This window comes from Dama dama, chromosome 18 (assembly GCF_033118175.1).
Source record: "Dama dama isolate Ldn47 chromosome 18, ASM3311817v1, whole genome shotgun sequence".
Taxonomy (NCBI): domain Eukaryota; kingdom Metazoa; phylum Chordata; class Mammalia; order Artiodactyla; family Cervidae; genus Dama; species Dama dama.
Genome location: NC_083698.1, coordinates 106,816,440 through 106,842,739, shown reverse-complemented (window position 1 = coordinate 106,842,739; position 26,300 = coordinate 106,816,440). Strand labels below are relative to the sequence as shown.

The following is a 26,300-nucleotide window of genomic DNA, read 5'->3' as shown; positions in this document are numbered from 1 at the left end:
AGTCACGAAACAGTGTCACATAGGAAAGGGTCGGAAGTGGGCTCCTGGCTCAGGGGAGGGGCCTCTGACTGCAGATTAAGAGGGTTGGATTTTCAAGCCCCTGCAAGCTTATTTCATTTAGTACCAGACATCGGGTGGAGGGCTTCCCAGGTGACTCAGTGGTAAAGAATCCACCTGCAATGCAGGAGACGTAAGAGACACAGGTTCGATCTCTGGGTCAGGAAGATCCCTGGGAAATCCCACGGACAGAGGAGCCTGGCAGGCTACAGCCCACAGGTTCACAAAGAGTCAGACATGACTGAACAACTGAACACACACACACACACACACACACACACACACACACACACACACACGTGCACATCAAGTGGAAACATTTCGGGTCATCTCTGGGGGAGGTCTATCTCACCCTACCCGGTCAGGGATCGACCACAGGAGTGGGCAGCGGATGAAGGCAGTCGGCGAGCTTGTGCCCTGCCCTGGGGTGGGGGGGTTGCGTGGGAGGGCAGGAAGAGCCTGAGAACCAACCATGTGGATCTGGTCCCAACCCTATTATTAATCAGGCGTGTGTGCACAGGCGCGTCTCTTAATTATGGCTTCTTTTCAAGCCTATAATATGGAACACAAAACTAAATTGGTGATTCCCAATTCTCCCTTTCTTTGGGGCTCTTCTCCAGAGTTTGTTAAAAATAGTCTTTGGGGACTTTCCTGCTGGTCCAGTGGCTAAGACTCTGTTCCCAAGGCAGGGGGCCCAAGTTCAATTCCTAGTCAGGGAACTAGAACCCACATGGCACAACTGTGACCTGGTGCCGCCAAATAAATTTTTTTAAAAATTCAAAAGAAATGATCTTGCCCCAAAAATTGTATTTAAAAATGTCGAGGACTTCTCTGGTGGTCCAGTGGTTAAGAATCCATCTGCCAATGCAGGGAACCCGAGTTTGATCCCTGGTCCAGGAAGATTTCACATGCCACAGAGCAACTAAGCCCCAGTATGTCAACAACTGAAGCCCACAAGCCCTGGAGCCCGTGCTCGCCAACAAGAGAAGCCACCGCAGTGAGAAGGCCACACACCGAAATTACAGAGTAGCCCCCACTTGCCACAACTAGAGAAAGCATGTGCAGCAACAAAGACCCAGAGTGGCCATAAATAAATATTTTTTTAGAAAATGGAGTTCTTTAATTTCACGGCCAACCCTTCTGATTCAGGAGGTCTGACCTAGAGCCTTGAACTTCATGTCCATGAAAGCACATCCTGCTTTCCTACCTCACAGGCCCGTGTGCGACAGGCATCCCAGTTGGGGCACTGTGGCCTTAGTTTAGTCCAGAGGCCCTCCATGATGCAGCCATGGACTTCTACTGATGGTTTGGCCCTGGATGGCTGGCCAGGAGCAGAGGATGGTGTGGAAGGGGATGGCGAGTGGGGATGCCTTCCGGGTGCAATAGAGCAGGGCTCCTGGGCTCACTAGACACAGGGCAGTTCAGTGTCTGGAGGAGTGCTGGATACAACCACAGAGGCCAGGGGTCTCCGTTTGGCCGGAACAAAGAGATGAGCTTTTGAGGACAGCTGCATCTTCCCTGTTCTTATTTTTACATTGTCGCTAATTTTGGAATGTGATTCCAGCTTCCTTTCCCTGGCCAGAGCCAATGATGCGGCACAGAGGAGAGAGAGAAAAGAGGCAAGGAGGATCAGGCCAGGCCTCCCGCCACCCCCTCATTCCTTGGCTTTAATCCCACAGCCGAGAAGGATCGGCTGATCCTGTTCTTCCCCAGGCCCTGCTCTGTGTGGGTCTGAGAGTCAGAGCAGACCCAGTGGGAGCTTTAGGACCTGGGGACATGGACCCTCAGTCCAGGACCTCTGACCTGCAGCCCAGCACGAGGGGCTCAGGAAGATAATTCAGAGGCTTCTGTCGGTTCAACTACTTCTGCATCGTAACCCATGTCGGGTGTGATGGAGACACACCAGCCATCTCTGTGGAGAATGTGCAGATCTGTGGAAGGTTGAAATCTCTGGCTGGAGCTGAGGCAGAGCCAGAGGGGCTGAAAGAGGGAGGGATCTGTGCCTTGTACACTTCCGTTTTCATACAAGTCACCCAAAGGAGCACCTTTAAATTCAGTTCGAGTCTTTCCCAAGAGTTGTGAGTCAAAGGGTTCAAACAGCTTTGTCTTTCTTCTCCAGGTGTCCTGATCTGGGGAAGAGGGGTGTGGACAGGTAATGTCAGACCCACTTTGGGATTGAAAGTGAGAAAAAGGGAGGGGGCACCTGGATTTGAACCAGGGACCTCTTGATGTGTAGTCAAATGCTCTACCCCTGAGCTATACCCCCTAACCTTATAGAGTGGTATAATTAACACCTTTTACTGTGTTGACATACCAGTATTCCATCTTGCTCGTTGGGATGTCCTGGTCAGTTCTGCTTTTTTGAACCCTGGCCTCCTAGGTGCCAGGGACCAGCCTTTGTTCCCCCATCACTTCTATATGCATCTGGCTGGAGACCCCCTGGTAGCATGGTTGACCTTTACAGGTGGGGAGACATTTCAAATGATCCAGATAATCCTCTTGGGTATTAATAGTCACTGAGCATCTACTGTGTGTCAGGCAGGCTGGGATGACAACGTAACTGTGACATGGTGACTTTGTCTTCTCCCACTTGAAAGAAGTTCACAGCCTATGCCTAAGAGTTATTTAAAGACATAGAATAATGTTTATGAGAGTTCATCAAGTGAAAAGGCAGTTAACGAAAGTGTGTCTGAGAATTATAGGTGATTTCAACTTTTTGTGTGTTTTTCTCTTTCAACTTTTCTATATTGAGCATGCTGCCATTGTAAAAATAAAAATGTTACTTAGGAAAAATGATACTCTAGAAGAGTGCCACTTGTAGGAATGTATCCTTCAGAAATACTCATGAATGCACAGCGAGTGGTAGAGACCCACTGCAACCTTTTTATGTATTAGCAGTGAACTGGAAACCACCTAAATATCCATTGAAAGGGGACTGGCTATAAACATTAGATACAGTCATAGGAATATGATGCAACAAGAGAAGATAAAATTGGTCCAGAGTTGTGTCATGGAAAGATGCTTAACAATACCATTAAGTGAAAAAAAGCAAATTGCATGACAAATGCATGTATGCTGTAAGTTTATTTGGGCTTTTAAAAAGCTACTGTGGGGACTTCCCTAGTGGTCCAGTGGGTAAGACTCCACACTCCCAGTGCAGGAGACACAGGTTCAGGTTCGAGTCTGATCCTCGGTCAGGAAACAGAACTCCTGCCTCCATCCCCGTGTAAATGTCTGAGAATAATTAGAGGAAACCTCGACTCTGAGGCTAGTTGAGCCTTGCAGTACAGTAAGCCCCCTACATACAAACCTTCAAGTTTTGAACTTTCAAAGATGAGAACATGCATGCCAGCCCTGATATATCAGCTGTTGCAGTGCCCTACTGTACTTTTCAAGGTACTGTGCTACAAAATTAAAATGTTTTATTTTTTGTTTTTTTATGTACATATTACATGTGTGAAAAGTATCATAAGCCTATTACAATGTACTAGGTAGTACTAGATAGTCGATTGTATTAGTTGGGTCCCCAGGCTAACTTAGCTGGAATCAGGAACAAATTGGATTTATGAACACACTCTCTGAACGGAACTCATTTGTATGTAGGGGACTTACTGTAAATCGAAATGTGGATGGCAGCGTTTTCAAAGGCAGAGAAAGTTTTTTATATTCATTCTTGGAGCAAGGTATTCAAGGAAGGGCCAGGCCCCAGCTAAGTGATGAAATTATATACACAACTGACAAGGCCTCCCCCCAGCCAGAGGGAGACAGCTGGGGGTGGGGTGGGCCCCAGGGAGCCTGCTGAAGGGCAAGAGACAGGCGGATGTTACTGCCTCCCATCTAGAGCCTGCATGGTCAGTCCTGTCCGACTCTGATGGCTTGGTGGTTAAAAAAAAAAAAATCTGCCTGCCAATGTGGGAGACTCAGGAGATTTGGGTTCAATCTGTGGGTCAAGAAGATACCCTGGAGGAGGTAATGGCAATCCGCTCCAGTATTCTTGCCTGGAAGATTCCATGGGCAAAAGAGCCTGACAGGCTACAGTCCAAGGGGCCGCAGAATCGGACACGACTGAGCACACAGCCCATTACATTATGGGAAAGGTTAGGAAGGAAGGAATCACCCCGGTCAATGGGGTTCCAGACTGATTTCAGGGCTGATGGGCCAGGTTGCAGGACCAAAAGGGGCAAAGAGGAGGCAAGACGGAGGCTGCCATCAGTGAGATAACCTTCACTATCAGGAGGCATCCAGGGAGGGCAAGGACAGGAAAGGGACCAGCAACCAGATTCTAAGCCAGAAGTCCCAGTGCTTATGAACCTGGAATAACAATCGCCACCTCCCTGAGGAAAAAAACACTAATTTAAAAATTCAAGTCTCTTGTTAATAAAATCAATGTGCTTTAATGATGAGGAATTAAAGCACAGCCCTGAAAATTAAAGAAGTTTTGTTTGTACAGGCACGTATGTATATGTTGATAAGACAAATCGGAGGGAACAGAATAGTTGCAACACAGGAAGTTAGACAAAGAGCTATTTGCCAACTTATCAAGTTAGACAAAGTCTCAAGGAAAACTAGAGTTGGCCATGCTCTGTCTTAAATGGCCATTTCTCTGTATTGTGTTTTCCGGCCATTCAATAGAAAGAGATTAAAACTTTCTTGCAGTCAAACAGTTTTATTATGAGAGGCTATTTTTAACCCATATAGACTTTTGCTGTTTATATAACCTGAAACATCATGAAATGCATTTCAGGTAGTTGTAAGAAAGGTCATAAAAGCTGGTTAGTGTTGGGGATGATAAAATTCAATTGATAAAATTCAAATGATAAAATTCCCATGAAATATACTTCTGAATTACATGCTAAACTCTGAACCCACAATGAATTCTTAGATCATAGACCAAAACGTTTGTTCTCCAAGCCAGAAAGTCAGAGTTCTTTAGTTTTGAGATAGTTGATATTATTTACTGGTCCTTCTGCAGAAGTTTACTTTTAAAGCTTGAACAAGACATAAAATTGTCTTTAATAATTACACAACCCAAACTTACACTTTCACATGTGTTTCACATCCTCTGTACACTCTCTGAGCCCCTCGCAGGGAGGGCTCTCTCAGGGGGTGATGTGTCCTGGTGGTTTGGCTTGGAAATAGATCAGTTCCACCTTGTCCCACAGAGAATGACTGGACTGAGACAGGGAAAAATGAAGGAAACCAAGAAATGCTGGAACAGCAGTTGTTCCTGGAGGATGACTTTAAGGTCAAGTGACAAACAATATCCTTAAGAATGGAGGAGAGCCAGAACACAAGATGCTGGGCAGATGTATTGCAGAGAAGAAGCTACTTCTGACTCCATGTTGGAAACTATTTCTTTGGCTTGCTTTTGGTTGCTTTTGTTATTGTGTGTGTGTGTGTGTGTGTGTGTTAGGTCGCTTCAGTCACATCCGACTCTGCGACCCTATGAACTGTAGCTCACCAGGCTCTTCTGTCTATGGGATTCTCCAGGCAAGAATACTGGAGTGGATTACCATGACTTCCTCCAGGGGATCTTCCCGACCCAGGAATCGAAACTTTTCCGTCCCCTGCATTGGCAGGCGGGGTCTTTACCACTAGTGCCGCCTGCAGTCACACATAATAGCCTGCCTCAGAGAACCATGCCCCTCTGCCTCTCTGTAAACTAAAGTGCCTTTGCTCAGCTCCTAGAGTGATAATCTGACCCTGACCACCTTGTGAATAGCTACAAGAAAAAGAAGAGATTGACGCACCCCTTCCAAAGGCTGGCCATTCCCAGAGATGTTTTTGAAAACTGAAAGGCTGAAGACCCTTTCACTTTACTTCTCCACTGCCTCTCCCTCTCTATTCTGCCTTTTGACTTTAGTTCCTCATTGCTTCTCTCCCTCTGACTCTATAAAAGAACCTGGCATCCAGACCCCAACAAGATGGTTACTCTGTGACACTAGTCTGCCATCTTCTCAGTCAGCCACTTTCCAAATAAAATATTCCTTGCCTCAACACCTCTTCTCTCAGATTCACTTGGACTTAGTAACAGACAGAGCTGGGATGAAGGAACCACTCTGAGAAGGCTTCTAAAATCTCTACTAAAGGTGGTTTCAACTTAGCTGCAGACTAGGAGCTCTGGGGAGAGTTTACCTTACCTGGGCTCCACCTCAAATACACTGATTTAATTGGTCTGGGGTGGGGCCTGGGAAATGGTACTTTTATAGACTCTTTAAGGGATTCTAATTTACACTCAAAGTTAAGAACTGCCAACTACCATAGTAAAGCTTCACAATTTTCTGGTTCTAAAAAAAACAAAAACAAAAAACTTTACATTGACGTCTAATAAGGAAGAAGCTGAAATGCAGTACCAAAAGGGAAAAGTTAAGAATAAGTAGGGGGCACCCAGATTTGAACTGGGGACCTCTTGATCTGCAGTCAAATGCTCTACCCCTGAGCTATACCCCCTTCTGTGATGGTACTACTTAATTAATGTTGTCTATCCAGCCACACCCAGACTACATGTACACCACTTCAGGATGGACCTCTCTTGGAAACTGATAGATCTGCTGCTTGAAAACTCATCAACCTGCTACAGAAAAGGCAGCCAGCTCCCTCCTCAAAAACCACACAGCCTGTGTCCCCGTCTCACCCAGCCCTGCCCCCAGCCTATAGCCTCAGGGTGTGGGCAGCAGCCTGGAGAAGCCTAGACATTGCAGAATGGCCTTCAGAGTCAGATGACTGTGCCCATCGTGGTGGGCAACTGAAGAACAGAAACTGGAGGCGATGGAAGTGTCTGTCCAAATTCACTTCATGAGGGTCTAACCCTCAGGGGCTGACACTCAGTTCAGGGAACTTTCTAGTAAACTCAGTCAAGCACACAAATGACCGTACCAACCTCTGTTTCTTCAGTTAATAGAGATGTGACCACGGAGAGTCACCACCCCTAGGAACAGGCAGAAGTAGGTGAAAGAAGCCAATCTGAAAAGGATACATCCTGTCTGTTTCCAACTATATGACATTCTGAAAAAGGCAAAGCTATGGAAAGATCTTAATGACCTAGATAACCACGATGGTGTGATCACTCACCTAGAGCCAGACATCCTGGAGTGCAAAGTCAATTGGGCCTTAGGAAGCATCTCTATGAACAAAGCTAGTGGAGGTGATGGAATTCAGCTGAGCTATTTCAAATCCTAAAAGATGATGTTGTAGAATTGCTGCACTCAATATGCCAGCAAGTTTGGAAAACTCGGCAGTGGCCACAAGACTGGAAAAGGTCAGTTTTCATTCCAATCCCAAAGAAAGGCAATGCCAAAGAACGTTCAAACTACCGCACAATTGCACTCATCTCACATGCTAGCAAAGCATGGCTAAAAGTTCTCCAAGCTAGGCTTTAACAGTACATGAACCAAGAACTTCCATATGTTCAAGCTGGATTTAGAAAAGGCAGAGGAACCAGAGACTGAATTGCCAACATCCCTTGGATCACAGCAAAAGCCAGAGAATTCCAGAAAAACATCCACATGTGCTTCATTGATTATGCTAAAGCCTTTGACTTTGTGGATCACAACAGCTGAGTTCAGTTCAGTCTCTGTCATGTCCGCCTCTTTGTGACCTCATGGACTGCAGCACACCAGGCCTCCCTGTCCATCACCAGCTCCCAGAGCTTGCTCAAACTCATGTCCTTAAAGTTACCGATATCATCCAACCATCTCATCCTCTGTCATCCCCTTCTCCTCCTGACTTCAATCTTTCCCAGCATCAGTGTCTTTTCTACTGAGTCAGTTCTTCGCATCAGGTGGCCAATGTATTGGAGTTTCAGCTTCAGCATCAGTCCTTCCAATGAACACCCAGGACTGATCTCCTTTAGGATGGCCTGGTTGGATCTCCTTGCAGTCCAAGGGACTCTCAACAGTCTTCTCCAATACCACAGTTCAAAAGCATCAACTCTTCAGTGCTCAGCTTTCTTTGTGGTCCAACTCTCACATCCATACCTGACTACTGGAAAAACCATAGCTTTGACTAGATGGACCTTTGTTGGCAAAGTAATGTCTCTGCTTTTCAATATGTTGTCTAGGCTGGTCATAACTTTTCTTCCAAGGAGCAAGTGTCTTTTAATTTCATGGCTGCAGTCACCATCTACAGTGATTTTGGAGCCCTACAAAATAAAGTCTGTCACTGTTTCCACTGTTCCCCCATCTATTTGCCATGAAGTGATGGGACCAGATGCCATGATCTTAGTTTTCTGAATGTTGAGTTTCAAGCCAGCTTTTTCATTCTCCCCTTTCACTTTCATCAAGAGGCTCTTTAGTTCCTCTTCGCTTTCTGCCATAAGGGTGGTGTCATCTGCATATCTGAGGTTATGGATATGTCTCTTGGCAATCTTGATTCCAGTTTGTGCTTCATCCAGCCCAGCATTTCCCATGATGTACTCTGAATATAAGTTAAATAAGCAGGGTGACAATATACAGCCTTGACGTACTCCTTTCCCAATTGGAACCAGTCGTTATTCCATGTCCAGTTCTAACTGTTGCTTCTTGACCTGCATACAGATTTCTCAGGAGACAGGTAAGGTGGTCTGGGATTCCCATCTCTTGAAGAATTTTACACAGTGTGCTGTGATCTACACAGTCAAAGACTTTGGCGTAGTCAATAAAGCAGAAGTAGATGTTTTTATGGAACTCTCTAGCTTTTGCTATGATCCAATGGTTGTTGGCAATTTGATCTCTGGTTCCTCTGCCTTTTCTAAATCCAGCTTGAACATCTGGAAGTTCACGGTTCCATGTACTGTTGAAGCCTAGCTTGGAGAATTTTTAGCAATGCTTTGCTAGTGTGTTAGATGAGTGCAATTGTGTGATAGTTTGAATATTCTTTGGCTTTGCCTTTCTTTGGGATTGGAATGAAAACTGACCTTTTCCAGTCTTGTGGCCACTGCCGAGTTTTCCAAACTTGCTGGCATATTGAGTGCAGCAATTCCACAGCATCATCTTTTAGGATTTGAAATAGCTCAACTGGAATTCCATACTAGCTTTGTTCATAGCAATGCTTCCTAAGGTCCACTCGACTTCACTTTCCAGGATGTCTGGCTCTAGGTGAGTGATCACACCATTGTGGTTATCTGGGTTATGAAGATCTTTTTTGTATAGCTCTTCTGTGTATTCCTGCCACCTCTTCTTAATATCTTCTGCTTCTGTTAGGTCCATACCATTTCTGTCCTTTATTGTGCCCATCTTTGCATGAAAAGTTCCCTTGATATCTCTAATTTTCTTGAAGAGATCTTTAGTCTTTCCCATTCTACTGTTTTCCTCTATTTCTTTGCATTGATCACTTATGAAGGCTTTCTTATCTCTCCTTGCTATTCTTTGGTACTCTGCATTCAAATGGGTCTATCTTTCCTTTTCTCCATTTCCTTTCACTTTTCTTTTCTCAGCTATTTGTAAGGCCTCCTCAGACCATCATTTTGCCTTTTGGCACTTCTTTTTCTTGGGGATGGTCTTCATTACTGCATCCTGTACAATATCATGAACCTCCGTCCATAGTTCTTCAGGCTCTATGTCTATCAGATTTAATCCCTTGAATCTATTTGCTACTTCCACTGTATAATTGTAAGAAATTTTATTTAGGTCATATCTGAATGGTTTAGTAGTATTCCCTACTTTCTTTAATTTAAGTCTGAATTTTGCAATAAGGAGTTCATGATCTGAGCCACAGTCAGCTCCTGGTCTTGTTTTTGCTGACTGTATAGAGCTTCTCCATCTTTGGCTGAAAAGGATATAATCAATCTGATTTCGGTATTGACCATCTGGTGATGTCCATGTGTAGAGTCTTCTGTTATGTTGTTGAAAGAGAGTGATTTCTATGACCAGTGTGTTCTGTTGACAAAACTCTGTTATCCTTTGCCCTGTTTCATTCCATACACCAAGACCAAATTTGCCTGTTACTCCAAGCATCTCTTGACTTTCTACTTTTGCATTCCAGTCCTCTATAATGAAAAGGACATCTTTTTTGGGTTTTAGTTGTAGAAGGTCTTGCAAGTCTTCATAGAACCATTCAGCTTCTTCAGCATTGATGGTCGTGGCATAGACTTGGATTACAATGATATTGAATTGTTTGCCTTGGCAATAAACAGAGATCATTCTGTCATTTTTGAGATTGCACCCAAGTACTGCATTTCAGACTATTTTCTTGACTATAAGGGCTATTCCATTTCTTCTAAGGGATTCTTGCCCACAGTAGTAAATATAATGGTCATCTGAGCTAAATTCACCCATTCCAGTCCATTTTAGTTCTCTGATTCCTAAAATGTATCTGTTCTCTCTTGTCATCTCCTGTTTGACCACTTCCATTTTACCTTGATTCATGGACCTAACATTCCAGGTTCCTATGCAATATTGTTCTTTACAGCATTGGACTTTATTTCCATCACCAGTCACATCCACAACTGGGCATTGTTTTTGCTTTGGCTCTGTCTCTTCATTCTTTATGGAGTTATTTCTCTATTCATCTCCAGTAGCATATTGGGCAACTACCAACCTGGCAGTTCATCTTTCAGTGTCCTATATTTTTGCCTTTTCATACTGTTCATGGAGTTCTCAAGGCAAGAATACTGAAATGGTTTGCAAGTGGATCACAACAAACTGTGTAAAATTCTTCAAGAGATGGGAATCCCAGACCACCTTACCTGTCTCCTGAGAAATCTGTATGCAGGTCAAGAAGCAACAGTTAGAACTTGACATGAAACAACAGACTGGTTCCAAGTTGGGAAAGGAGTATGTCAAGGCTGTATATTGTCATCCTGCTTATTTAATTTCTATGCAAAGTACATCATGGGAAATGCTGGGCTGGATGAAGCAAAAGCTGGAGTCAAGATTGCCAGGAGAAATATCAATAAGCTCAGATATGCAGATGACACCACACTTATGGCAGAAAGCAAAGAACTAAAGAACATCTTGATGAAAGTGAAAGAGGAGAGTGAAAAAGTTGGCTTAAAACTCAACATTCAGAAAACTAAGATCATGGCATCTGGTCCCATCACTTCAGGGCAAATAGATGGGGAAACAGTGGAAAGAGTGACAGACTTTATTTTGTAGGGCTCCAAAACCACTGCAGATGGTGACTGCAGCCATGAAATTAAAAGACACTTGCTCCTTGGAAGATAAGCTATGATAAATCTAGACAGCGTATTGAAAAGCAGAGATGTTATTTTGCCAACAAAGGTCCATGTGGTCAAAACTATAGTTTTTCCAGTAGTCAGGTATGGATGTGAGAGTTGGACCATAAAGAAAAATGAGCACTGAAGAGTTGATGCTTTTGAACTGTGGTATTGGAGAAGACTGCTGAGAGTCCCTTGGACTGCAAGGAGAGAAAACCAGTGAATCCTAAAGGAAATCAGTCCTGAATATTCATTGGAAGGACTGATGCTTAAGCTGAAACTCCAATACTTTGGCCACCTGATGGGAAGAACCCTGATGCTGGGAAAGACTAAAGGTAGGAGGAGAAAGGGACGACAGAGGATGAGATGGCTGGATGGTGTCACTTACTCGAAGATCATCAGTTGGAGCAAGCTCCGGGAGTTGGTAATGGATAGGAAGGCCTGGCATGCTGCAGTCCATGGGGTCGCAAAGAGTCAGACACGACTGAGCGACTGAATGTAACGTAATGTAAGGTGGCTGAGTAGATTTAGGAATCCCCTAGATCATGAATGGACCTAAGCTAACATAAATCTAAGACCAAGAAATGCTGCTGGAGAAGATCCACATTCTACCAAAGGCTCTGTGATCTGTGGGCAAAGGCGTCAGATGAACTCACTTTAATTAGCACCCTCCATCTCCACGCCAAGGAGCGGGTAAACACTGTTTTCTGCAAACTGTCTCTCCCACTTTTGGAATCTCTCCCTCTCACCCATCAGCTTCCCCCTAGGGGCCTTGACACGCCAGCAGCTACTTCCCCTCCTCTTGAGGTTAGGAGATAGATTGGCTCCACGTTGGACATTTACCATCAGCCAGCCTCCTCTTTGCATTTCCTGAGATAAGAGATAGGTGGGCTTCAGTTGAGGAATTTACAATCAGCCCCCTGTTGACTGGTAAGTAGCCAGTCTTAGTCTCTTGTAAACACCTCAAGGGAATAATTGTGGCAAGGACAAAGAGAAGAAAAAATTCCTGTCTGAGTAAAAGATAAGGGGACACTCTACATGCTCAGAGAGACTTGGGGTCAAAAGTCAGAGGATAATTCCAGGCCAGAATGAGTCTTGCTCCTCCCAGAAGCCTTCACTTTGAGATCCATCTTGGCTAAGGTGTGCACACCCAAGAGGAAGGTCCTGAGACAAATTAACCAGGGGGAATAAGGCAAGGGAAATCAAAGACCCGTAGAACTGCCCCCTTATAAAGGATTTAAACTTCCCAAAGGCGTGACTCTCTCTGAGCTTGCCCTTCGCCTTTCAGCATGTACTTTTCAGTAAAATTTTTACTTTACTCGTTTCCTTCTGCCTTCTTGCCTGAATTCGTTCTTGACTAGGCAGACACTACTCGGGACCTTAGCCCTAACTGCTGGCTCTTCTGGTCCAGTTTTAGGACTCCCAGTCTGGGAAACTAAGACGCTGCTTCCAACTACTGCTCACACTTCTTGCTGCAAGCTGCCACTTATGCTGCACGTGTCTGATGCTGGGAAGATTGAAGGCAAAAGGAGAAGGGGCGGGCAGAGGATGAGATGGTTAGATAGCACCACTGACTCAATGGACATGAATCTGAGCACACTTTAAAGATAGTGAAGGACAGAGGAGCCTGGAGTGCTACAGTCCACAGGGTCGCAGAGTCAGTTAGTGACTGAACAACAACAAATATATGTACCATTCATCTGTTGATGGACATTTAGTTTCCTTCCCTGTCTTACCTACTGTAAATAGTGCTGCAGTGAACAATCAACATTGAGGGGCATCTTTTTAAAAAAAACTTTTTATGTTGTATTGGGATATAGCTGATTAATAATGTTGTGATTGCATGTATTATTTTGAATTAGAGTTTTCTCAGGATACATGCCCAAGAGCAGGATAGTAGGATTGTCTGGTAACTCTCTTTTTAGTTTTGATTTACCTTTTTCTAATAATTAGTGACATTGAACATCTTTCCCTGTGCCTGTTGTCTTCTTTGGAGAAATGTCTATGTAGATCTTCACCCATTTTTTTGATTGAGTTTTTTTTTTTTTAATATTAGGCTGTATGAGTTGTTTGTATACTTTGGAAATTAATCTCTTGTCTATTGCATCTTTTGCAAACATTTTCTGCCATTCTGTTGGTTGTCTTTTCATTTTGTTTATTATGGTTTCATAATAAACCTTTGCTGTACAAAAGCTTTTAAGTTTAATTAGGTTTCATTTGTTTTATTTTTGTTTTTATGTCTATTACTCTAGGAGACCAGTCCAAAACAATATGTCTGCAATTTATGTCAAGGAGTGTTCTGCCTGTTTTCCTTTAGGAGTTTTATAGTATTTGGTTTTGCGTTTAGGTCTTTAATCCATTTATAGTTTATTTTTGTATGTAGTGTGAGAGAATGTTCTAATTTTATTCTTCTTCATGTAGCTGTCCAGTTTTCCCAGCACCACTTATTGAAGAGACTGTCTTTTCCCCATTGTACACTCTTGCCTCCTTTGTTGTTGAGTAATTGACTGTAGACGCCTGAGTTTATTTCTGGGCTCTCTATCCTGTTGCATTGATCTCCCTTTGTGCCTTTGTTGACCGCCTTTGTGCCAGTCCCAGAACCAGGGACCTCTTGATCTGCAGCCAAATGCTCTATCCCTGAGCTATACCCCCAGGAACACCAGCATAGTCTAATGAACACCTTTCATCTGTGTGGTGACACTAAACTCTGCAAAATTAAGTTATAGATCTCCTCCAGGACTGACTTTCTGGAAGCTGCCAGACCTGGCTCCTGGTAAGACATCTTCCGTCCAGTCTACAACTTTCCAGGCCTCAGTCGGTGTGTTGGGTCATCAACAAGGAGAAAGGGAGAGAAGTTGCCTGATGAACCCCCAACCCACTTCCGATCGCCTTGGCTTAGCCCAAGAGCTGCCCAAAGGTCTCCATAACTGCCCACACTCCCCTACCTGGGCTCCCGGCCCTTTGTTCCCATAGGTCCGACCCCACCCGCACCCCCTCTCCGCTGTGCCAAACTGTTTTGGATGAGGGTGGTAATTTAGGGTTACCATTTATTGTCTGTTCCTGGGAAGTCAGCTGTATCTACAACTTTCTAGCCTGCCCTAAAAACACCCATCAGTCTGTACTAGGGGCCTTGCCTTCTCTTTGAGGATCCAACAGAGCTGGAGAAATGAGGAACACCCAGAAGAAGGAAACGCAGGTGCCACAAGGAGGCGGGACACCTGGAGTGTTAGTGCAGGAAGACGTGGGAAGAGGCCGGCCACCCAGGCTGCTCCTCTGCTAGCACTGACCTGGAGCTTCCTGATTCAAGGAAGATCCGAACTGGTGGAAAAATGAAGGAAAATGGAATGAGTAACAGCCTCCATGAATGAAAAACTCAACATGGCAGGGGGCACCTGGATTTGAACCAGGGACCTCTTGATCTGCAGTCAAATGCTCTACCCCTGAGCTATACCCCCTAACTTGCTACAGGTGTCTAATAATCACCTTTCACCTTCATAGTCACACCCAGGACTCCTGTAACATACTGGAAGTTTCTATTGGTTTCTAGCAAGCTGGTAAAACCAGCAGCTTATTCCTCCACAAGCTCAGCCCATAGAGGTCTCCCCCGCCCAGGCCTTGGAGTCCCACAGTCCTACCCCCTCACATGCCTGCATCTCCCCCTTCTCCATGGGTGGTGAGAGCAGCAGCCCGGAGAAGCATGGACATCTATTGCTGGAAGGGCCTTTAGAATTTGTCTTTCTCTTGTTCTGCACTACAAAACAGCAAGTTGAAGAGATCCTGTCAATCTCTTGGGAGACACATACAGTACCTACACCAGAAGGTGTCTCTTCAGCCTTCGTATCTGTGCATTAAACCTGGGGATGCTGGTGGGGATGCTGGGGAGGTTGGTGAACTTCTTAGTCCCCAAACTGGATCTTTTTTATTTTCCTGAAGTTAGTGGTAACCTCATGTCTCTTAGGCAAATATCTGATATAACTAAGCAATTTGCAGCTACAATTATATTACTGTTAGTCGCTCAGTTGGGTCTGACTTTTTGGGACCTCATGAACTGTAGCCAGCCAGGCTCCTCTGTCCATGGGATTCTCCAGGGAAGAATACTGGAGTGGGCTTCCATGCCCTCCTCTTGGGGATCTTCATGACCCAAGGATCAAACCCAGGTCTCCTCCATTGCAGGTGGATTCTTTACTATCTGAGCCACCAGGGAAGCCCACAATTATATTATTAGTGGTTATTATTATTTCCTCACTTTGGAGGAGAAAACCTGCCAGAGAGTATGATTTTCGCTTTTAACTATTGTGCTGCTGTCCATGGGGTCGCAAAGAGTTGGACACAACTGAGCAACGGAACAACAAATTATTGATGAAGAAATGGAGAGGAAGAGTTGAGTGAGAGGATCCGGACACACGAAATAAGAATTTCAAGTGGAATAAACAGGGCAGTAACGTCTGTGAACTAGCTAGATGCGCCCCCATGTGGTCGTGATGTAAGTTTATTGACCTGAAATAACAGGAAGATCCCCTGGAGGAGGGCATGGCAACCCACTCCAGTATTCTTGCCTGGAGAATCCCAAGAACAGAGGAGCCTGGTGGCTACAGTCCACAGGGTCACAAAAGTCAGACACGACCGAAGCAACTTAGCGTGCATGCATGCAACAGCTTCCTCGGGAGACAACTGGCCCGCCATCTACAAGTTGCCACCGTGAATAACTGAGCATCCATTAGAACAGAATGGAAACCACTGCCTTTGCCAGCTTTCCTCCAATATTCCACAAAAAGTCCAGTGTGGTAGGGGGCACCTGGATTTGAACCAGGGACCTCTTGATCTGCAGTCAAATGCTCTACCCCTGAGCTATACCCCCTTACTTATTATGGGTGTCTAATAACCACCTTTCATGCCTCCCCAGTGGCTCAGCAATAAAGAATCCACCTGCAATGCAGGAGATGTGGGTTTGATCACGGGGTGGGGAAGATCCCCTGGAGGAGAGCATGGCAACCCGCTCCAGTATTCTTGCCTGGAGAATCCCATGGACAGAGGAGCCTGGTGGGCTACAGTCCACAGGGTCACAGGACTAAAGTGACTTATCACCCACACAACCACCTTTCTCCTTCATGGTCACACCCAGGACACTTGTAACACACTAAAAGTTTCTACTTAATTTCTGGAGAGCTGGTAAGACTGGCAACCTATTCCTAAACAAACTCAAAACTGAAGCAGTCACCTAGATCATCTTCCTGAGAAAACACGTTGCAGCCCTCTCACCCTCCACGGGCCCTGTGAGTCTCTGCTGCTCGGGCTGACAGCTGACATCCACAGTACATTTCCAGGGTCCCTGTTCAAGGCGGGTGACTGAGGTTCCAGTGGAAAAGTAGCCCCGGGCGCGGCACTGGATCGCATGACTGAAAGTGGATTGCAGCCCCTACTGTGTAGCCGCCAGTCACCGTCCGCATGCTCCCTTAATAGTGCCCACCACCGCCACCACTGCCCTTTCTTTAGTCTCTTTGCTCTGTGCAGACCCTGCCTAAGCAGCTCAGGATGGAGCAACCAGAGCCCCGGGGGCCTCCTGCAAGCACCCCGCTGTGCTTGGTTATGGGGGGAGCATAGGACAGGCATCAAAGCTCCCAGTTCCCCTCCACAGCGGTGCGTGTGCGTGGTGAAGGGGGGATGAACCTGCGGGAAAGGTGACATCTGCAAGCCTCTTAGATAAGTGTTAATGGGCATGGGCGTCCAGTCAGCCCTGGAGAAGTTCCCCTGGCGCTGCAAGAAGCTAGAGAGGCTTTCTGGCAAAGACCTAAACAATCCGACCTCTCCTCCATCCTACGAAGACTCAATTCTATGGAACCAGAGGCTAAAAAAAGGCATTTTTTTTTCAATCACAGAAAACTAACTGAAAGGGAGTTGTTGGAAGGTGGAGAGATTGAATCACATCCTCTGAACCGAGAAGGAACTTCAAGAATGGAAAAAGAAGCAGACAACTCGTTAAAGTACAAATACGAAAGTTTATTGCAGATGACAGGTAGAACCTGGCGGACAACGATCCAGCATCATTCAGAGTGGCACCCTGATGGGGTACCAGGGGATTTAAAGGGGCCAAAGCTAAAGACAGACTCTGACCACTACGGGAGGGAGACATCCACACCGATGGGAACCAGGGTTTTTCCTCCCCCGTGGGGATCTCGTGACCAGTAACCACTGGATCAGCAAAAGGCACTCTTCTATGGTTTATCTCAGATGGAGGCAAGGGTAAAAGCTGATGGAGAATTTATCTGTCTTGGACACATTCTGTATAAGTGAGTTAAAGGAGGGGAGGGAATAAGACTGCCGGCCTGAGATGGAGCTAACAAAATGGGGTCCCTGTTGTTCAACCATGCAGGCCCCTCCCTTGTTACAACTGTAATCTCAGCAGCACCTTTTTTTAAAATTTTCCGTCAGCCCGATGAGGACAACTCCACTGTGAACTAAACCCATTTCTTCTCCTTCCCCCGAGCCTGGACCCCCTCCCACCCGGCGGTCCTGAAGCTTCTCCCCACCCTTCAATTCATGCCAAGTCCTCTAAAGCAACCGCTGTTCTCCTAGAAGGGCTTTCAGGATGATCCAGCAGAGGAGCTGCTAAATGTGGCCCCAGAACAAAAAAATCATCTCATGTTTCTGTGATGTGAGTGGATGAAAGGAAGGAAGGGTGCTGTTGAAAACAGCCAAACAAAACCCGAATCTCTGGAAACAGGCCCGGAGGGGGATGTATATGTTTATATTCCCACGTTTCCGGGTAGTTCTAGTGCTCAGATGAGCCTTGAGTCCCCATGGTCTAGGCTAGAACCATCCTTCTGGTTCTGGGACTTTCCATTGCCCCAGCTCAGGAGATGAGCTAGACACCTTCCTTTCTACTTTACCAACTCCTTTACTATCATCTCCTTTGCCAACTGTTGCACCCCCCAGTCTGCCCACCAAGAAGAGCCTGCCTGAAGGTGTAATTCGGTGTAGATACTAAAACAAGACTTACTTGAGGGGGCACCTGGACTTAAACCAGGGACCTCTTGATCTGCAGTCAAATGCTCTACCCCTGAGCTATACCCCCTTGCTTATGAGTGGTAGCTAATTAATACTTTCTCGCCTGTGTTGAAATGCCCACACCCACTGTGCACTGAAATTTCTACTGATTCTCAGAAAGTTCCGAAGGTATGGAAATTTTGCCTTACAGAAAATTCGCACCTTTTGGCCCTCCTCTTCCACATAGATCTCCCTCCCAATTTTAGCCCCCAGAAATCTCTGCTCACAATCTCGCAGTCTCATTTTTCTTGGTACCACCGTGAAGGCACCAGCTGGAAAAATCACTGCTAAGCGCTGGACCTCCTTTGCCTTCCTCCCTTTCCTCAGCAGCTCCATCTACCAACTTGCCCCCACCTTCCCCACCTTCATCCCTGTCCTGAGGGGTAGATAAGGGGCTCTGTTGCCCGTCTCAGCCTTTCCCCTCTTCTTTCCTCTCATCGCAGCTACATCTTGACTTTTGGCAGGATCTTCACTGTTCTTTGATCCTCCAACTCCCCCTTCTGGATTTTTACTTCAGGATAAATTGCGTAAGGCTCTATAATTCCCTTGTTCAATAATACTTAGGGTGATATTGCTTCTCGGATGAATACTGACTGGCACATCTCACTGGGTTTATTTTTTTCACTTTTTCATTTGTGTGTAAAATGTACAGAAAATGCATAAATCAAAGGCATTCCGCTTTATGAATAATAATAAAAAATACACCCATGTAATCTCACATCCATATCAAGAAATAGAACATGACTTGGGGAGAATGGAAATGAGATGTAAGGACTGGAGTAGAGAAGAGTCCTTCCTGAGTGCACACTTTTATATAGCCTCAAATTTGAATCATTTAAATGTTTTATTACATTTCCAAAAAAAAACCTCAAGTATGGAAAGACAAACCTGAAAATATAAACAAAAACCCATAAACCCAAGGGTATGTCACACTGATAATTTGACCACAAAGAAGAAAGTACGTTCAGTGGTATATATACTAAGGGGAAAAAGAGATACTGAACTTTACTTAGAAGTAAAGTTGTTTTACTTTACTTGATATGAGAGTTGGACTACAAAGAAAGCTGAGTGCTGAAGAATTGATGCTTTCGACTGTAGTGTTGGAGAAGACTCTTGAGAGTCCCCTGGACTGCAAGGAGATCCAACCAGTCCATCCTAGAGGAAATCAGTCCTAAATATTCATTGGAAGGACTGATGCTGAACCTGAAACTCCAACACTTTGGCCACCTGATGTGAACAGCTCACTCATTGGAAAAGACCCTGATGCTGGGAAAGATTGAAGGCAGGAGGAGAAGGGGATGACAGAGGATGAGATAGTTGGATGGCATCACTGACTTGATGGACATAGTTTGAGCAAGTTTCGGAAGTTGGTGACGGACAGGGAGGTCTGGCGTGCTGCGGTCCATGGGGTCACAAACAGTTGGACACGACTGAGTGACTGAACTGAAAGTTGTTTTGGTATAACTTACAAAACCTATGTTTTTGAGCAAATGAATAAATTTTTTATATTTGGGGGAACCAGGGTTCTAATCCTGAGACAGGAGATATAAATATGGAATGGAGACAGGCAAGGAAGAACTGTGGAGCTGGACTGGAATTGTAAATAGCTATGTGAATACACATGCACACAGTGCATGCACGCACATATACAAGTACACACGTACTCTTCTTAACTCTGCCTTCTGAAAAGCACTAGAAACATCTCAGCTGCAGTGAGCACTCCTGATGCCCATATTGTAGTTATTAAATACCATTAAAAAGAGCCAGAAACTTGGAAATCTGGCTGATTCCACGGCTGGGCAAAAAACCTAAAAGCTGAACTATGGAACATTTCGTGCTAGGAAGTAGGAAAATGCCCCAGAACTGATGGGAACACGTCAACAGAGCACGGGCCAGCTTGAAGAGGCTCACCACTAGTTAAATTTGGGACAAGTTGAGCATCAAAACAAATAGAGGAATGTGTTATAGTTCTCTGGGGCTTCCCAGCCATTGCTAGTGGTAAAGAACATGTCTGCCAATGCAGGAGACATAGAGATGTGGGTTTGAACCCTGGGTTGGGAAGATCCCCTGAGGAAGGCATGGCGACCCACTCCAGTATTCTTGCCTGGAAAATTCCATGGACAGAGGAGCCTGGCAGGCAGCAGTCCACAGGGTCGCAAAGAGTTGGATATGACTGTAGTGACTTAGCACACACACACAAATGTTATAACTCATTAAAGAATCCATAAATCCAAGTTACTAAGGTTTTTAAATTTTTTTTAGGTAGAGAAAGGAAAGCTTTACAAAATCTTTACCAAGTCAATTAAATGGAAAAAGAAGGGTCAAAATATAAAATCATCACAGTTTATGACCATCATTGTAAAAACTTAGATAAGAATCATTAATGGATGCTTAATTTGTTAGATGAAAATTATCAGGGAATAGGATACAGAAAAATCTGCCAAACACCACTTCATTATTCAAAGTCAACTTCATCAATAATGTAACAAACTAACATCATTTCCTTTTTTTAATTAAAATTTGTTTTTCATCATTTCCTCTTGATGTGAGGCACAAAAGACATAATATCACTTGTGTGGTCATTTTGCTAAAATATTGAACCTTAAATAATGAGGGAACTTCCCTGGTGGTCCAGTAGTTAAGAATCCACCAGCCAATGCAGGGGACACAGGTTCAATCCCTGGTCCGGGAAGATCCCACAAGCCTCGGAGCAACTAAGCCAGTGCTCCACATCTGCTGAGCCTGCACACCTAAAACCCATGCTCTGCAACAAGAGAAGCCACTGAAATGGAAAACCCGTGCACGACAATGAAGAGAAAACCACACTCACAGCAACTAGAGAAAGCTTGTGTGTAGCAATGAAGACCCAGTGCGGCCAAAAATAAATAAAAAATTTTAAGTCCATCTAAGTGTGACTTGAGGTGTAACACACAAATTTTACATCTGTTCTATGTTTATCATCATTCGTTTCAAAGTATTTTCTAATTTCTGTGAGCTCTTGAGAAGAGGGTCATAATTTACCATTCCCCATGCTTCAGACTTTCTGATTCCTATCTGGAATGTTCCTTGCCCCCCACCCCTTGTCTGCTTAGCAAATTCCTACTGACACTTTATTCTCTAAGAAACCACCCTGCCCTTGCAGGAAGGACCTAGCACACCTCCTGCATGAGACTGAATGTTGTTTTCACGTCCATCACGGAGCTTCACCCTGAGCAGCGTCAGTGGATCAAACCGCCTTGCGTGCTTTTTTTCTGGAACAATGATCATTTCAAATATTCTCTTTTATCCAGATGAATCCATGAAGTGTCCCAGGTTTTTCTACTTTGAGGGCCCAAAATTACATTACCCAGATGATCTCTTAGCACCAGAAAGTGACATAAAAACTCTTTGTTATACTGAAAACCTGGGAGTTTTGTTTACAAAATGTGGTCACCTTGATTATATACTCTCCAGGCTGACGACCTGCAGGTACTTAGTTTGGGCTTGTTGACTAAGTGCTACTGAGTAAGTTTTGTCCCTCGCCACGCTAGAAAGGACTTGGTGTCCCTATAAAATACTCCTAACTTCATCTGACTAGCCTTTGATGTGACAGGCTTCATCTTCAAAGCCAGAGGCGGCATTATTCTCATCACGAGGTCATCAAAAACGGCTGACTCAAGGGTCAGCCTTATAAAACTTCAATGTCTCTTGTAAATTGAGTCATAATCTGAGTAATAAGCTTGTTTCTCTTATGATTAATAATGTCATTGCTGGGGTAGGCCATGGTCTGCACAGTAAGTGTTACTGAATGTACAGGGTGAGAAATGTTTGTTTTCTTTTTAACTGAAACACTATTCCCAAAAGCTGTGGGGAATTTAGTTATGGGGAAATTCAATAACCTTAGTCATTCTTTAAAATAAACCTAAAAACAAACTCTGATGCCTGTATGAAAATATGTCTGGATTTTTTCCACATCTGGGGTTTGCTTAAAGGGGCTTCCTCAATGGCTTAGTGGTAAAGAATCTGCGTGCAAGATGCAAGAGATGAGGGTTCGATCCCTGGGTCGGGAAGATCCCCGGGAGGAGGGCATGGCAACCAACTCCAGTATTCTTGCCTGGAGAATCCCATGCACAGAGGAGCTTGGCGGGCTGCAGTCCATGGGATCTCAAAAGAGTTGGACACAACTGAGCACACAGGCGAGACCCACTTAAATTCTTCTGCTGTGTGTCTCATCTTTACTGGCTGAAGGCGACCTCACGTCTGCTCTGGGGAGATCCAGGCCTAGAGGCTTTTCCTCTGTCGAGAGAGCCTGGAATCCCGTGGGGTTTGATTCTTCATTCTTGAGGCTCATAGCTCTGATCCTAGGGAAGATGCAGGAGCCCTGGGATGAGTCAGTGTCAAAGCTCTTGTCAGGCACTGACATCCTCAGTGTAGGCAAGCTCTGACACCGGCATATTGGAATAACTGAGGCCATGGAAGGTTCTAGAAAGTATGACGGGCAATCATGGATGCCAGGGCACTGAAGCTTCCCCACACATCTGCTGCATGCTCACTAAACCAGCTCTCTAAAACCACACCAGGAACTCCCTCCAGGTTGGCTGAGAGTGATGCCATCACGGGGGAAACTGGGCCTCCCTGGAGCTGTGCTGCTCAGACTGAGGCGGGGAGAGGCCCAGAGTGAAGGTGGGAAGCAGCGAGGGAGCCACTGGAAGCAGCGAATCACCAGCCTTTCAGTGGTTCATGTGGCAAACAATGTTTAAAAATTCAAATAATCATAGGAGTGTTGCAGAGTGACTACAAGATTTATCAGTTCAATTCAGTAGCTTAGTCGTGTCCAGCTCTTTGTGACCCCATGGACTGCAGCACACCAGGCCTCCCCGTCCATCACCAATGCCTGAAGTTTACTCAAACCCATGTCCACTGAGTCGGTGATGCCATCCAACCATCTCATCCTCTGTCGTCCCCTTCTCCTCCTGCCTTCAATCTTGCCCAGCATCAGGGTCTTTTCCAAGGAGTCAGTTCTTCGCATCAGGTGGCCAAAGCATTGGAGTTTCAGCTTCAGCATCAGTCCTTCCAATGAATATTCAGGACTGGTCTCCTTTGGGATGGACTGGTTGGATCTCCTTACAGTCTAAAGCACTCTCAAGAGTCTTCTCCAACACCACAGTTCAAAAGCATCAATTCTTGGGCGCTCAGCTTTAATTATAGTCCAACTCTCACATCCATACATAACTACTGGAAAAACCATAGCCTTGGCTAGACGGACCTTTGTTGGCAGAGTAATGTCTCTGCTTTTTAATATGCTATCTAGGTTGGATCATTAAAGCATGGCCACTCAATACAACTTCCGGTTTGCTGAGGGCTTTTCAGGCAGTGTCCAGACCCATAGGACCCACACAGTCTTGTGTCCGGCCTTGAGCACCATGGTGTCAAATGTTTGTGAAGTGCTGGTCTCCAGTCTGTTCATTCCATGGTATCCCACTCCTGCTACGTTTGGTCAGAACTGACCTCACCTCACGCTTGGACTCTTGCAGCAGCAGCCGCTTCACCAGTCTTGGGTCCCTCTTTACCCCTCCTGCCCGTCACCTTCAGGGACGTCTCCGTGTCAGCACCGTGACTGGCTTATTCCCTGCTCAACCACAGTTATCCAACCCAGCACCCCCACCCCCAGAATAAAGTCTGTAAAGCTTGTCACAATACGACTCAGTCTATTTTCCTTTGTGACTCAAAGTCCTAACTGATCACGTTCTTTCTCCAAAATGCGTTTGTACCCTCTGGCTCCCCTTTTTTCTATGCTGTTCCCCAGCTCACATCTCTGCTACCATCATCTGGTCTGAAACATTCTCTGATTATTAACATCCTTCAAGATCCAGTTCAAACATTATCTACTTTACAAGGTTGACTCCGAAGAAAAAAGAAAAAATATATATATTTAGTGTATGTGTGTGCACATGCGTGTATACATGCACACACACACAGTTTCTTACCAGTTGTGTGCAAGGCTGTTTACCAGTCTTGGGGAATACAAAGGGAGTAAGTCACTGTCCTTGCCCAGAGATGTACCAGCGCAAAGGGCCAGAGTAGGAGACGAGGACTGACACTGGACAAGGCTCACAAACTCGATAGGCTTTTCATGCCCACAACTTCCTTTGGAGGAACCTCTGGTAGAGCTCCCTACATAAAGCTGCTGGCAATTTTTCCAAGTACAAAATGTAGACCTAGCAGTGCTCTTCTGGCCTCCAACCAGCTTTGGGGGCCTTGGCTTTCGTCTCAGCTTAAAAGGGTCACTGCCTATTAGATGAAAGAACCCACCCAATCAGATCCTCTTTCCTGGGAAGAATTCATTCGAGGGACACACAGATGTCACTGAAGGCCAGGCTGCATCTGCCCCCGTGCAGTTCTCCTCCTCCATGAGGCAGGTAATGGGTCCCAACTTAGAAGCACTGGGACCATGAGGGGACACATCACCATGGAGGTGACACCTCTGTTTCCTTGAGAATGAAGAAGCCCCTTCTCCAAGGTAATCTGGGAGTTGATTGATACAGCTGATTGATACATGGTGTCATGAGAACATAAGCAAGCTAGTACGTGTGTGTTAAGTCACTTCAGTTGTGTCCAACTCTTTGCAACCCTATGGACTGTAGCCCGCCAGGCTCCTCTATCCATGGGATTCTCCAGGCAAGAATACTGGAGTGGATTGCCCTGCCCTCCTCCAGGGGATCTTCCCAACCCAGAGACCAAACCTGAGTCTCCGACATCTCCTGCATTGGTAGGCGGTTCTTTACCCCTAGTGCCACCTGGGAAGCCCACGGTAGTACATGAGTCACCACCAAAGAGGCCACAGTGAGAGGAGTAGACCCAGCAGTGTTCAACTGGGTCCAGTGTCAAAGCAAATGAGTGATAAAAGAAAGGTCAGACCCAGGAAGGTTTGCAGCATAGCCTGATCTAATCTGGGTTTACATATGAGCAAGGAGAGCCCCCGAGGGGCTGGCAGATGGGCCCAAGGACCTCGACCAGCAAATAATAGAACTTCCAGGTCCTGGAACCCGGGTTCTCCCCACAGTAGCCCCATTGCACAAGGCCCAACCTAGACAAGACTTGGCTAGGTTCTGATGGCTTTTTTTTTTTTTTTTTAAGTGAAGCTAAGGAAGCTTCAGACAGCATCCCTTATGTCAGCTGTGTACTGACTTTTTAAAACTTGGAATTTTGTGAAGATTTTTTTCTTCATATTCCCCAATTATACAAGCTTCAGGGGTGCACCCTTGGTACAGCGGATGGGTTATTTGGGAAGGAAAGATGATATGGAAGAAAAGCTAAAAGGAAAAGGAAAAAAAAAAAAAAAGGTAAAGGACTCCGGGGCAGATTCCAGAACATTCTCCTGCAGTGAGTTGGGTCGACTTTGCCTGCTCAGGAATTTCCTCCAAAAGGCCAAAGGGTGCAGGGGCTCCAATCGGGAAACCCCTATCCCCTATCACACTCCCACATTTGACAGGCAGGGTTGGGGGTGGGGGGTCGCACATCAGAAACCAGCTGGGCCAGCATCAGTGAGAAAAAGTCAGGCACCCGAAAAGACTTCCCGCAAAGGCAACCCTGTGAGTAAAGTGTCACCTCCCCACCCCCGCTCCTCCTGGGGAGAGTCCACCTTCATACACAAAGCACGCATGCGGGATGACCCCTTGCGGTCTGTTCAGCTCCAGGTGAAGGTGAGAAAACAAAGGGCGCCTTAAGGCCCGGGGCGACCAGAGCCGCAGCCCTGCGGAGTACCGAGCACGTGGTGCGCAGGTCCCTCTCCGCCCAGAGTCCGGTTTAGAGGAAATGCTGGGCAGCAATGCATCTGCACGGCCACACGGGGGCGTCAGTCAAAGGCGCTTTCCGCCCACCCGCTCCCGTTCGCCTTTAGAGGAGTTGTGCGACTTATTTTTCTCTCCTTGTTTTAAAAATACAATTCTTGTCATTACAAAATATTTTTAAAACATTACTGTCGTTACTACAAAACGTAAAGCATTTAAGTTAGAAAATGCATTAAAATGGCTTGTGGTCTGATTGTTAGAGAACTACTTAAGACCATATGCTTCCAAACCTTCCA

At 45.5% G+C, this 26,300-nt stretch overlaps 5 non-coding genes across 5 annotated transcripts; all 5 read right to left on the bottom strand.

Moving 5' to 3' along the window:
• Positions 1-2,251: 2,251 nt before the first annotated feature.
• TRNAC-ACA (transfer RNA cysteine (anticodon ACA)) lies at positions 2,252-2,323 on the bottom strand. The gene has a single exon. It is a non-coding gene; the product is annotated as a tRNA-Cys (tRNA).
• Positions 2,324-6,435: 4,112 nt separating this feature from the next.
• TRNAC-GCA (transfer RNA cysteine (anticodon GCA)) lies at positions 6,436-6,507 on the bottom strand. The gene has a single exon. It is a non-coding gene; the product is annotated as a tRNA-Cys (tRNA).
• An 8,067-nt stretch (positions 6,508-14,574) lies between these two features.
• On the bottom strand, positions 14,575-14,646 carry TRNAC-GCA (transfer RNA cysteine (anticodon GCA)). Its single transcript has one exon. It is a non-coding gene; the product is annotated as a tRNA-Cys (tRNA).
• A 1,331-nt stretch (positions 14,647-15,977) lies between these two features.
• Positions 15,978-16,049, bottom strand: TRNAC-GCA (transfer RNA cysteine (anticodon GCA)). The gene has a single exon. It is a non-coding gene; the product is annotated as a tRNA-Cys (tRNA).
• Positions 16,050-18,191: 2,142 nt separating this feature from the next.
• TRNAC-GCA (transfer RNA cysteine (anticodon GCA)) lies at positions 18,192-18,263 on the bottom strand. Its single transcript has one exon. It is a non-coding gene; the product is annotated as a tRNA-Cys (tRNA).
• Positions 18,264-26,300: the final 8,037 nt, after the last annotated feature.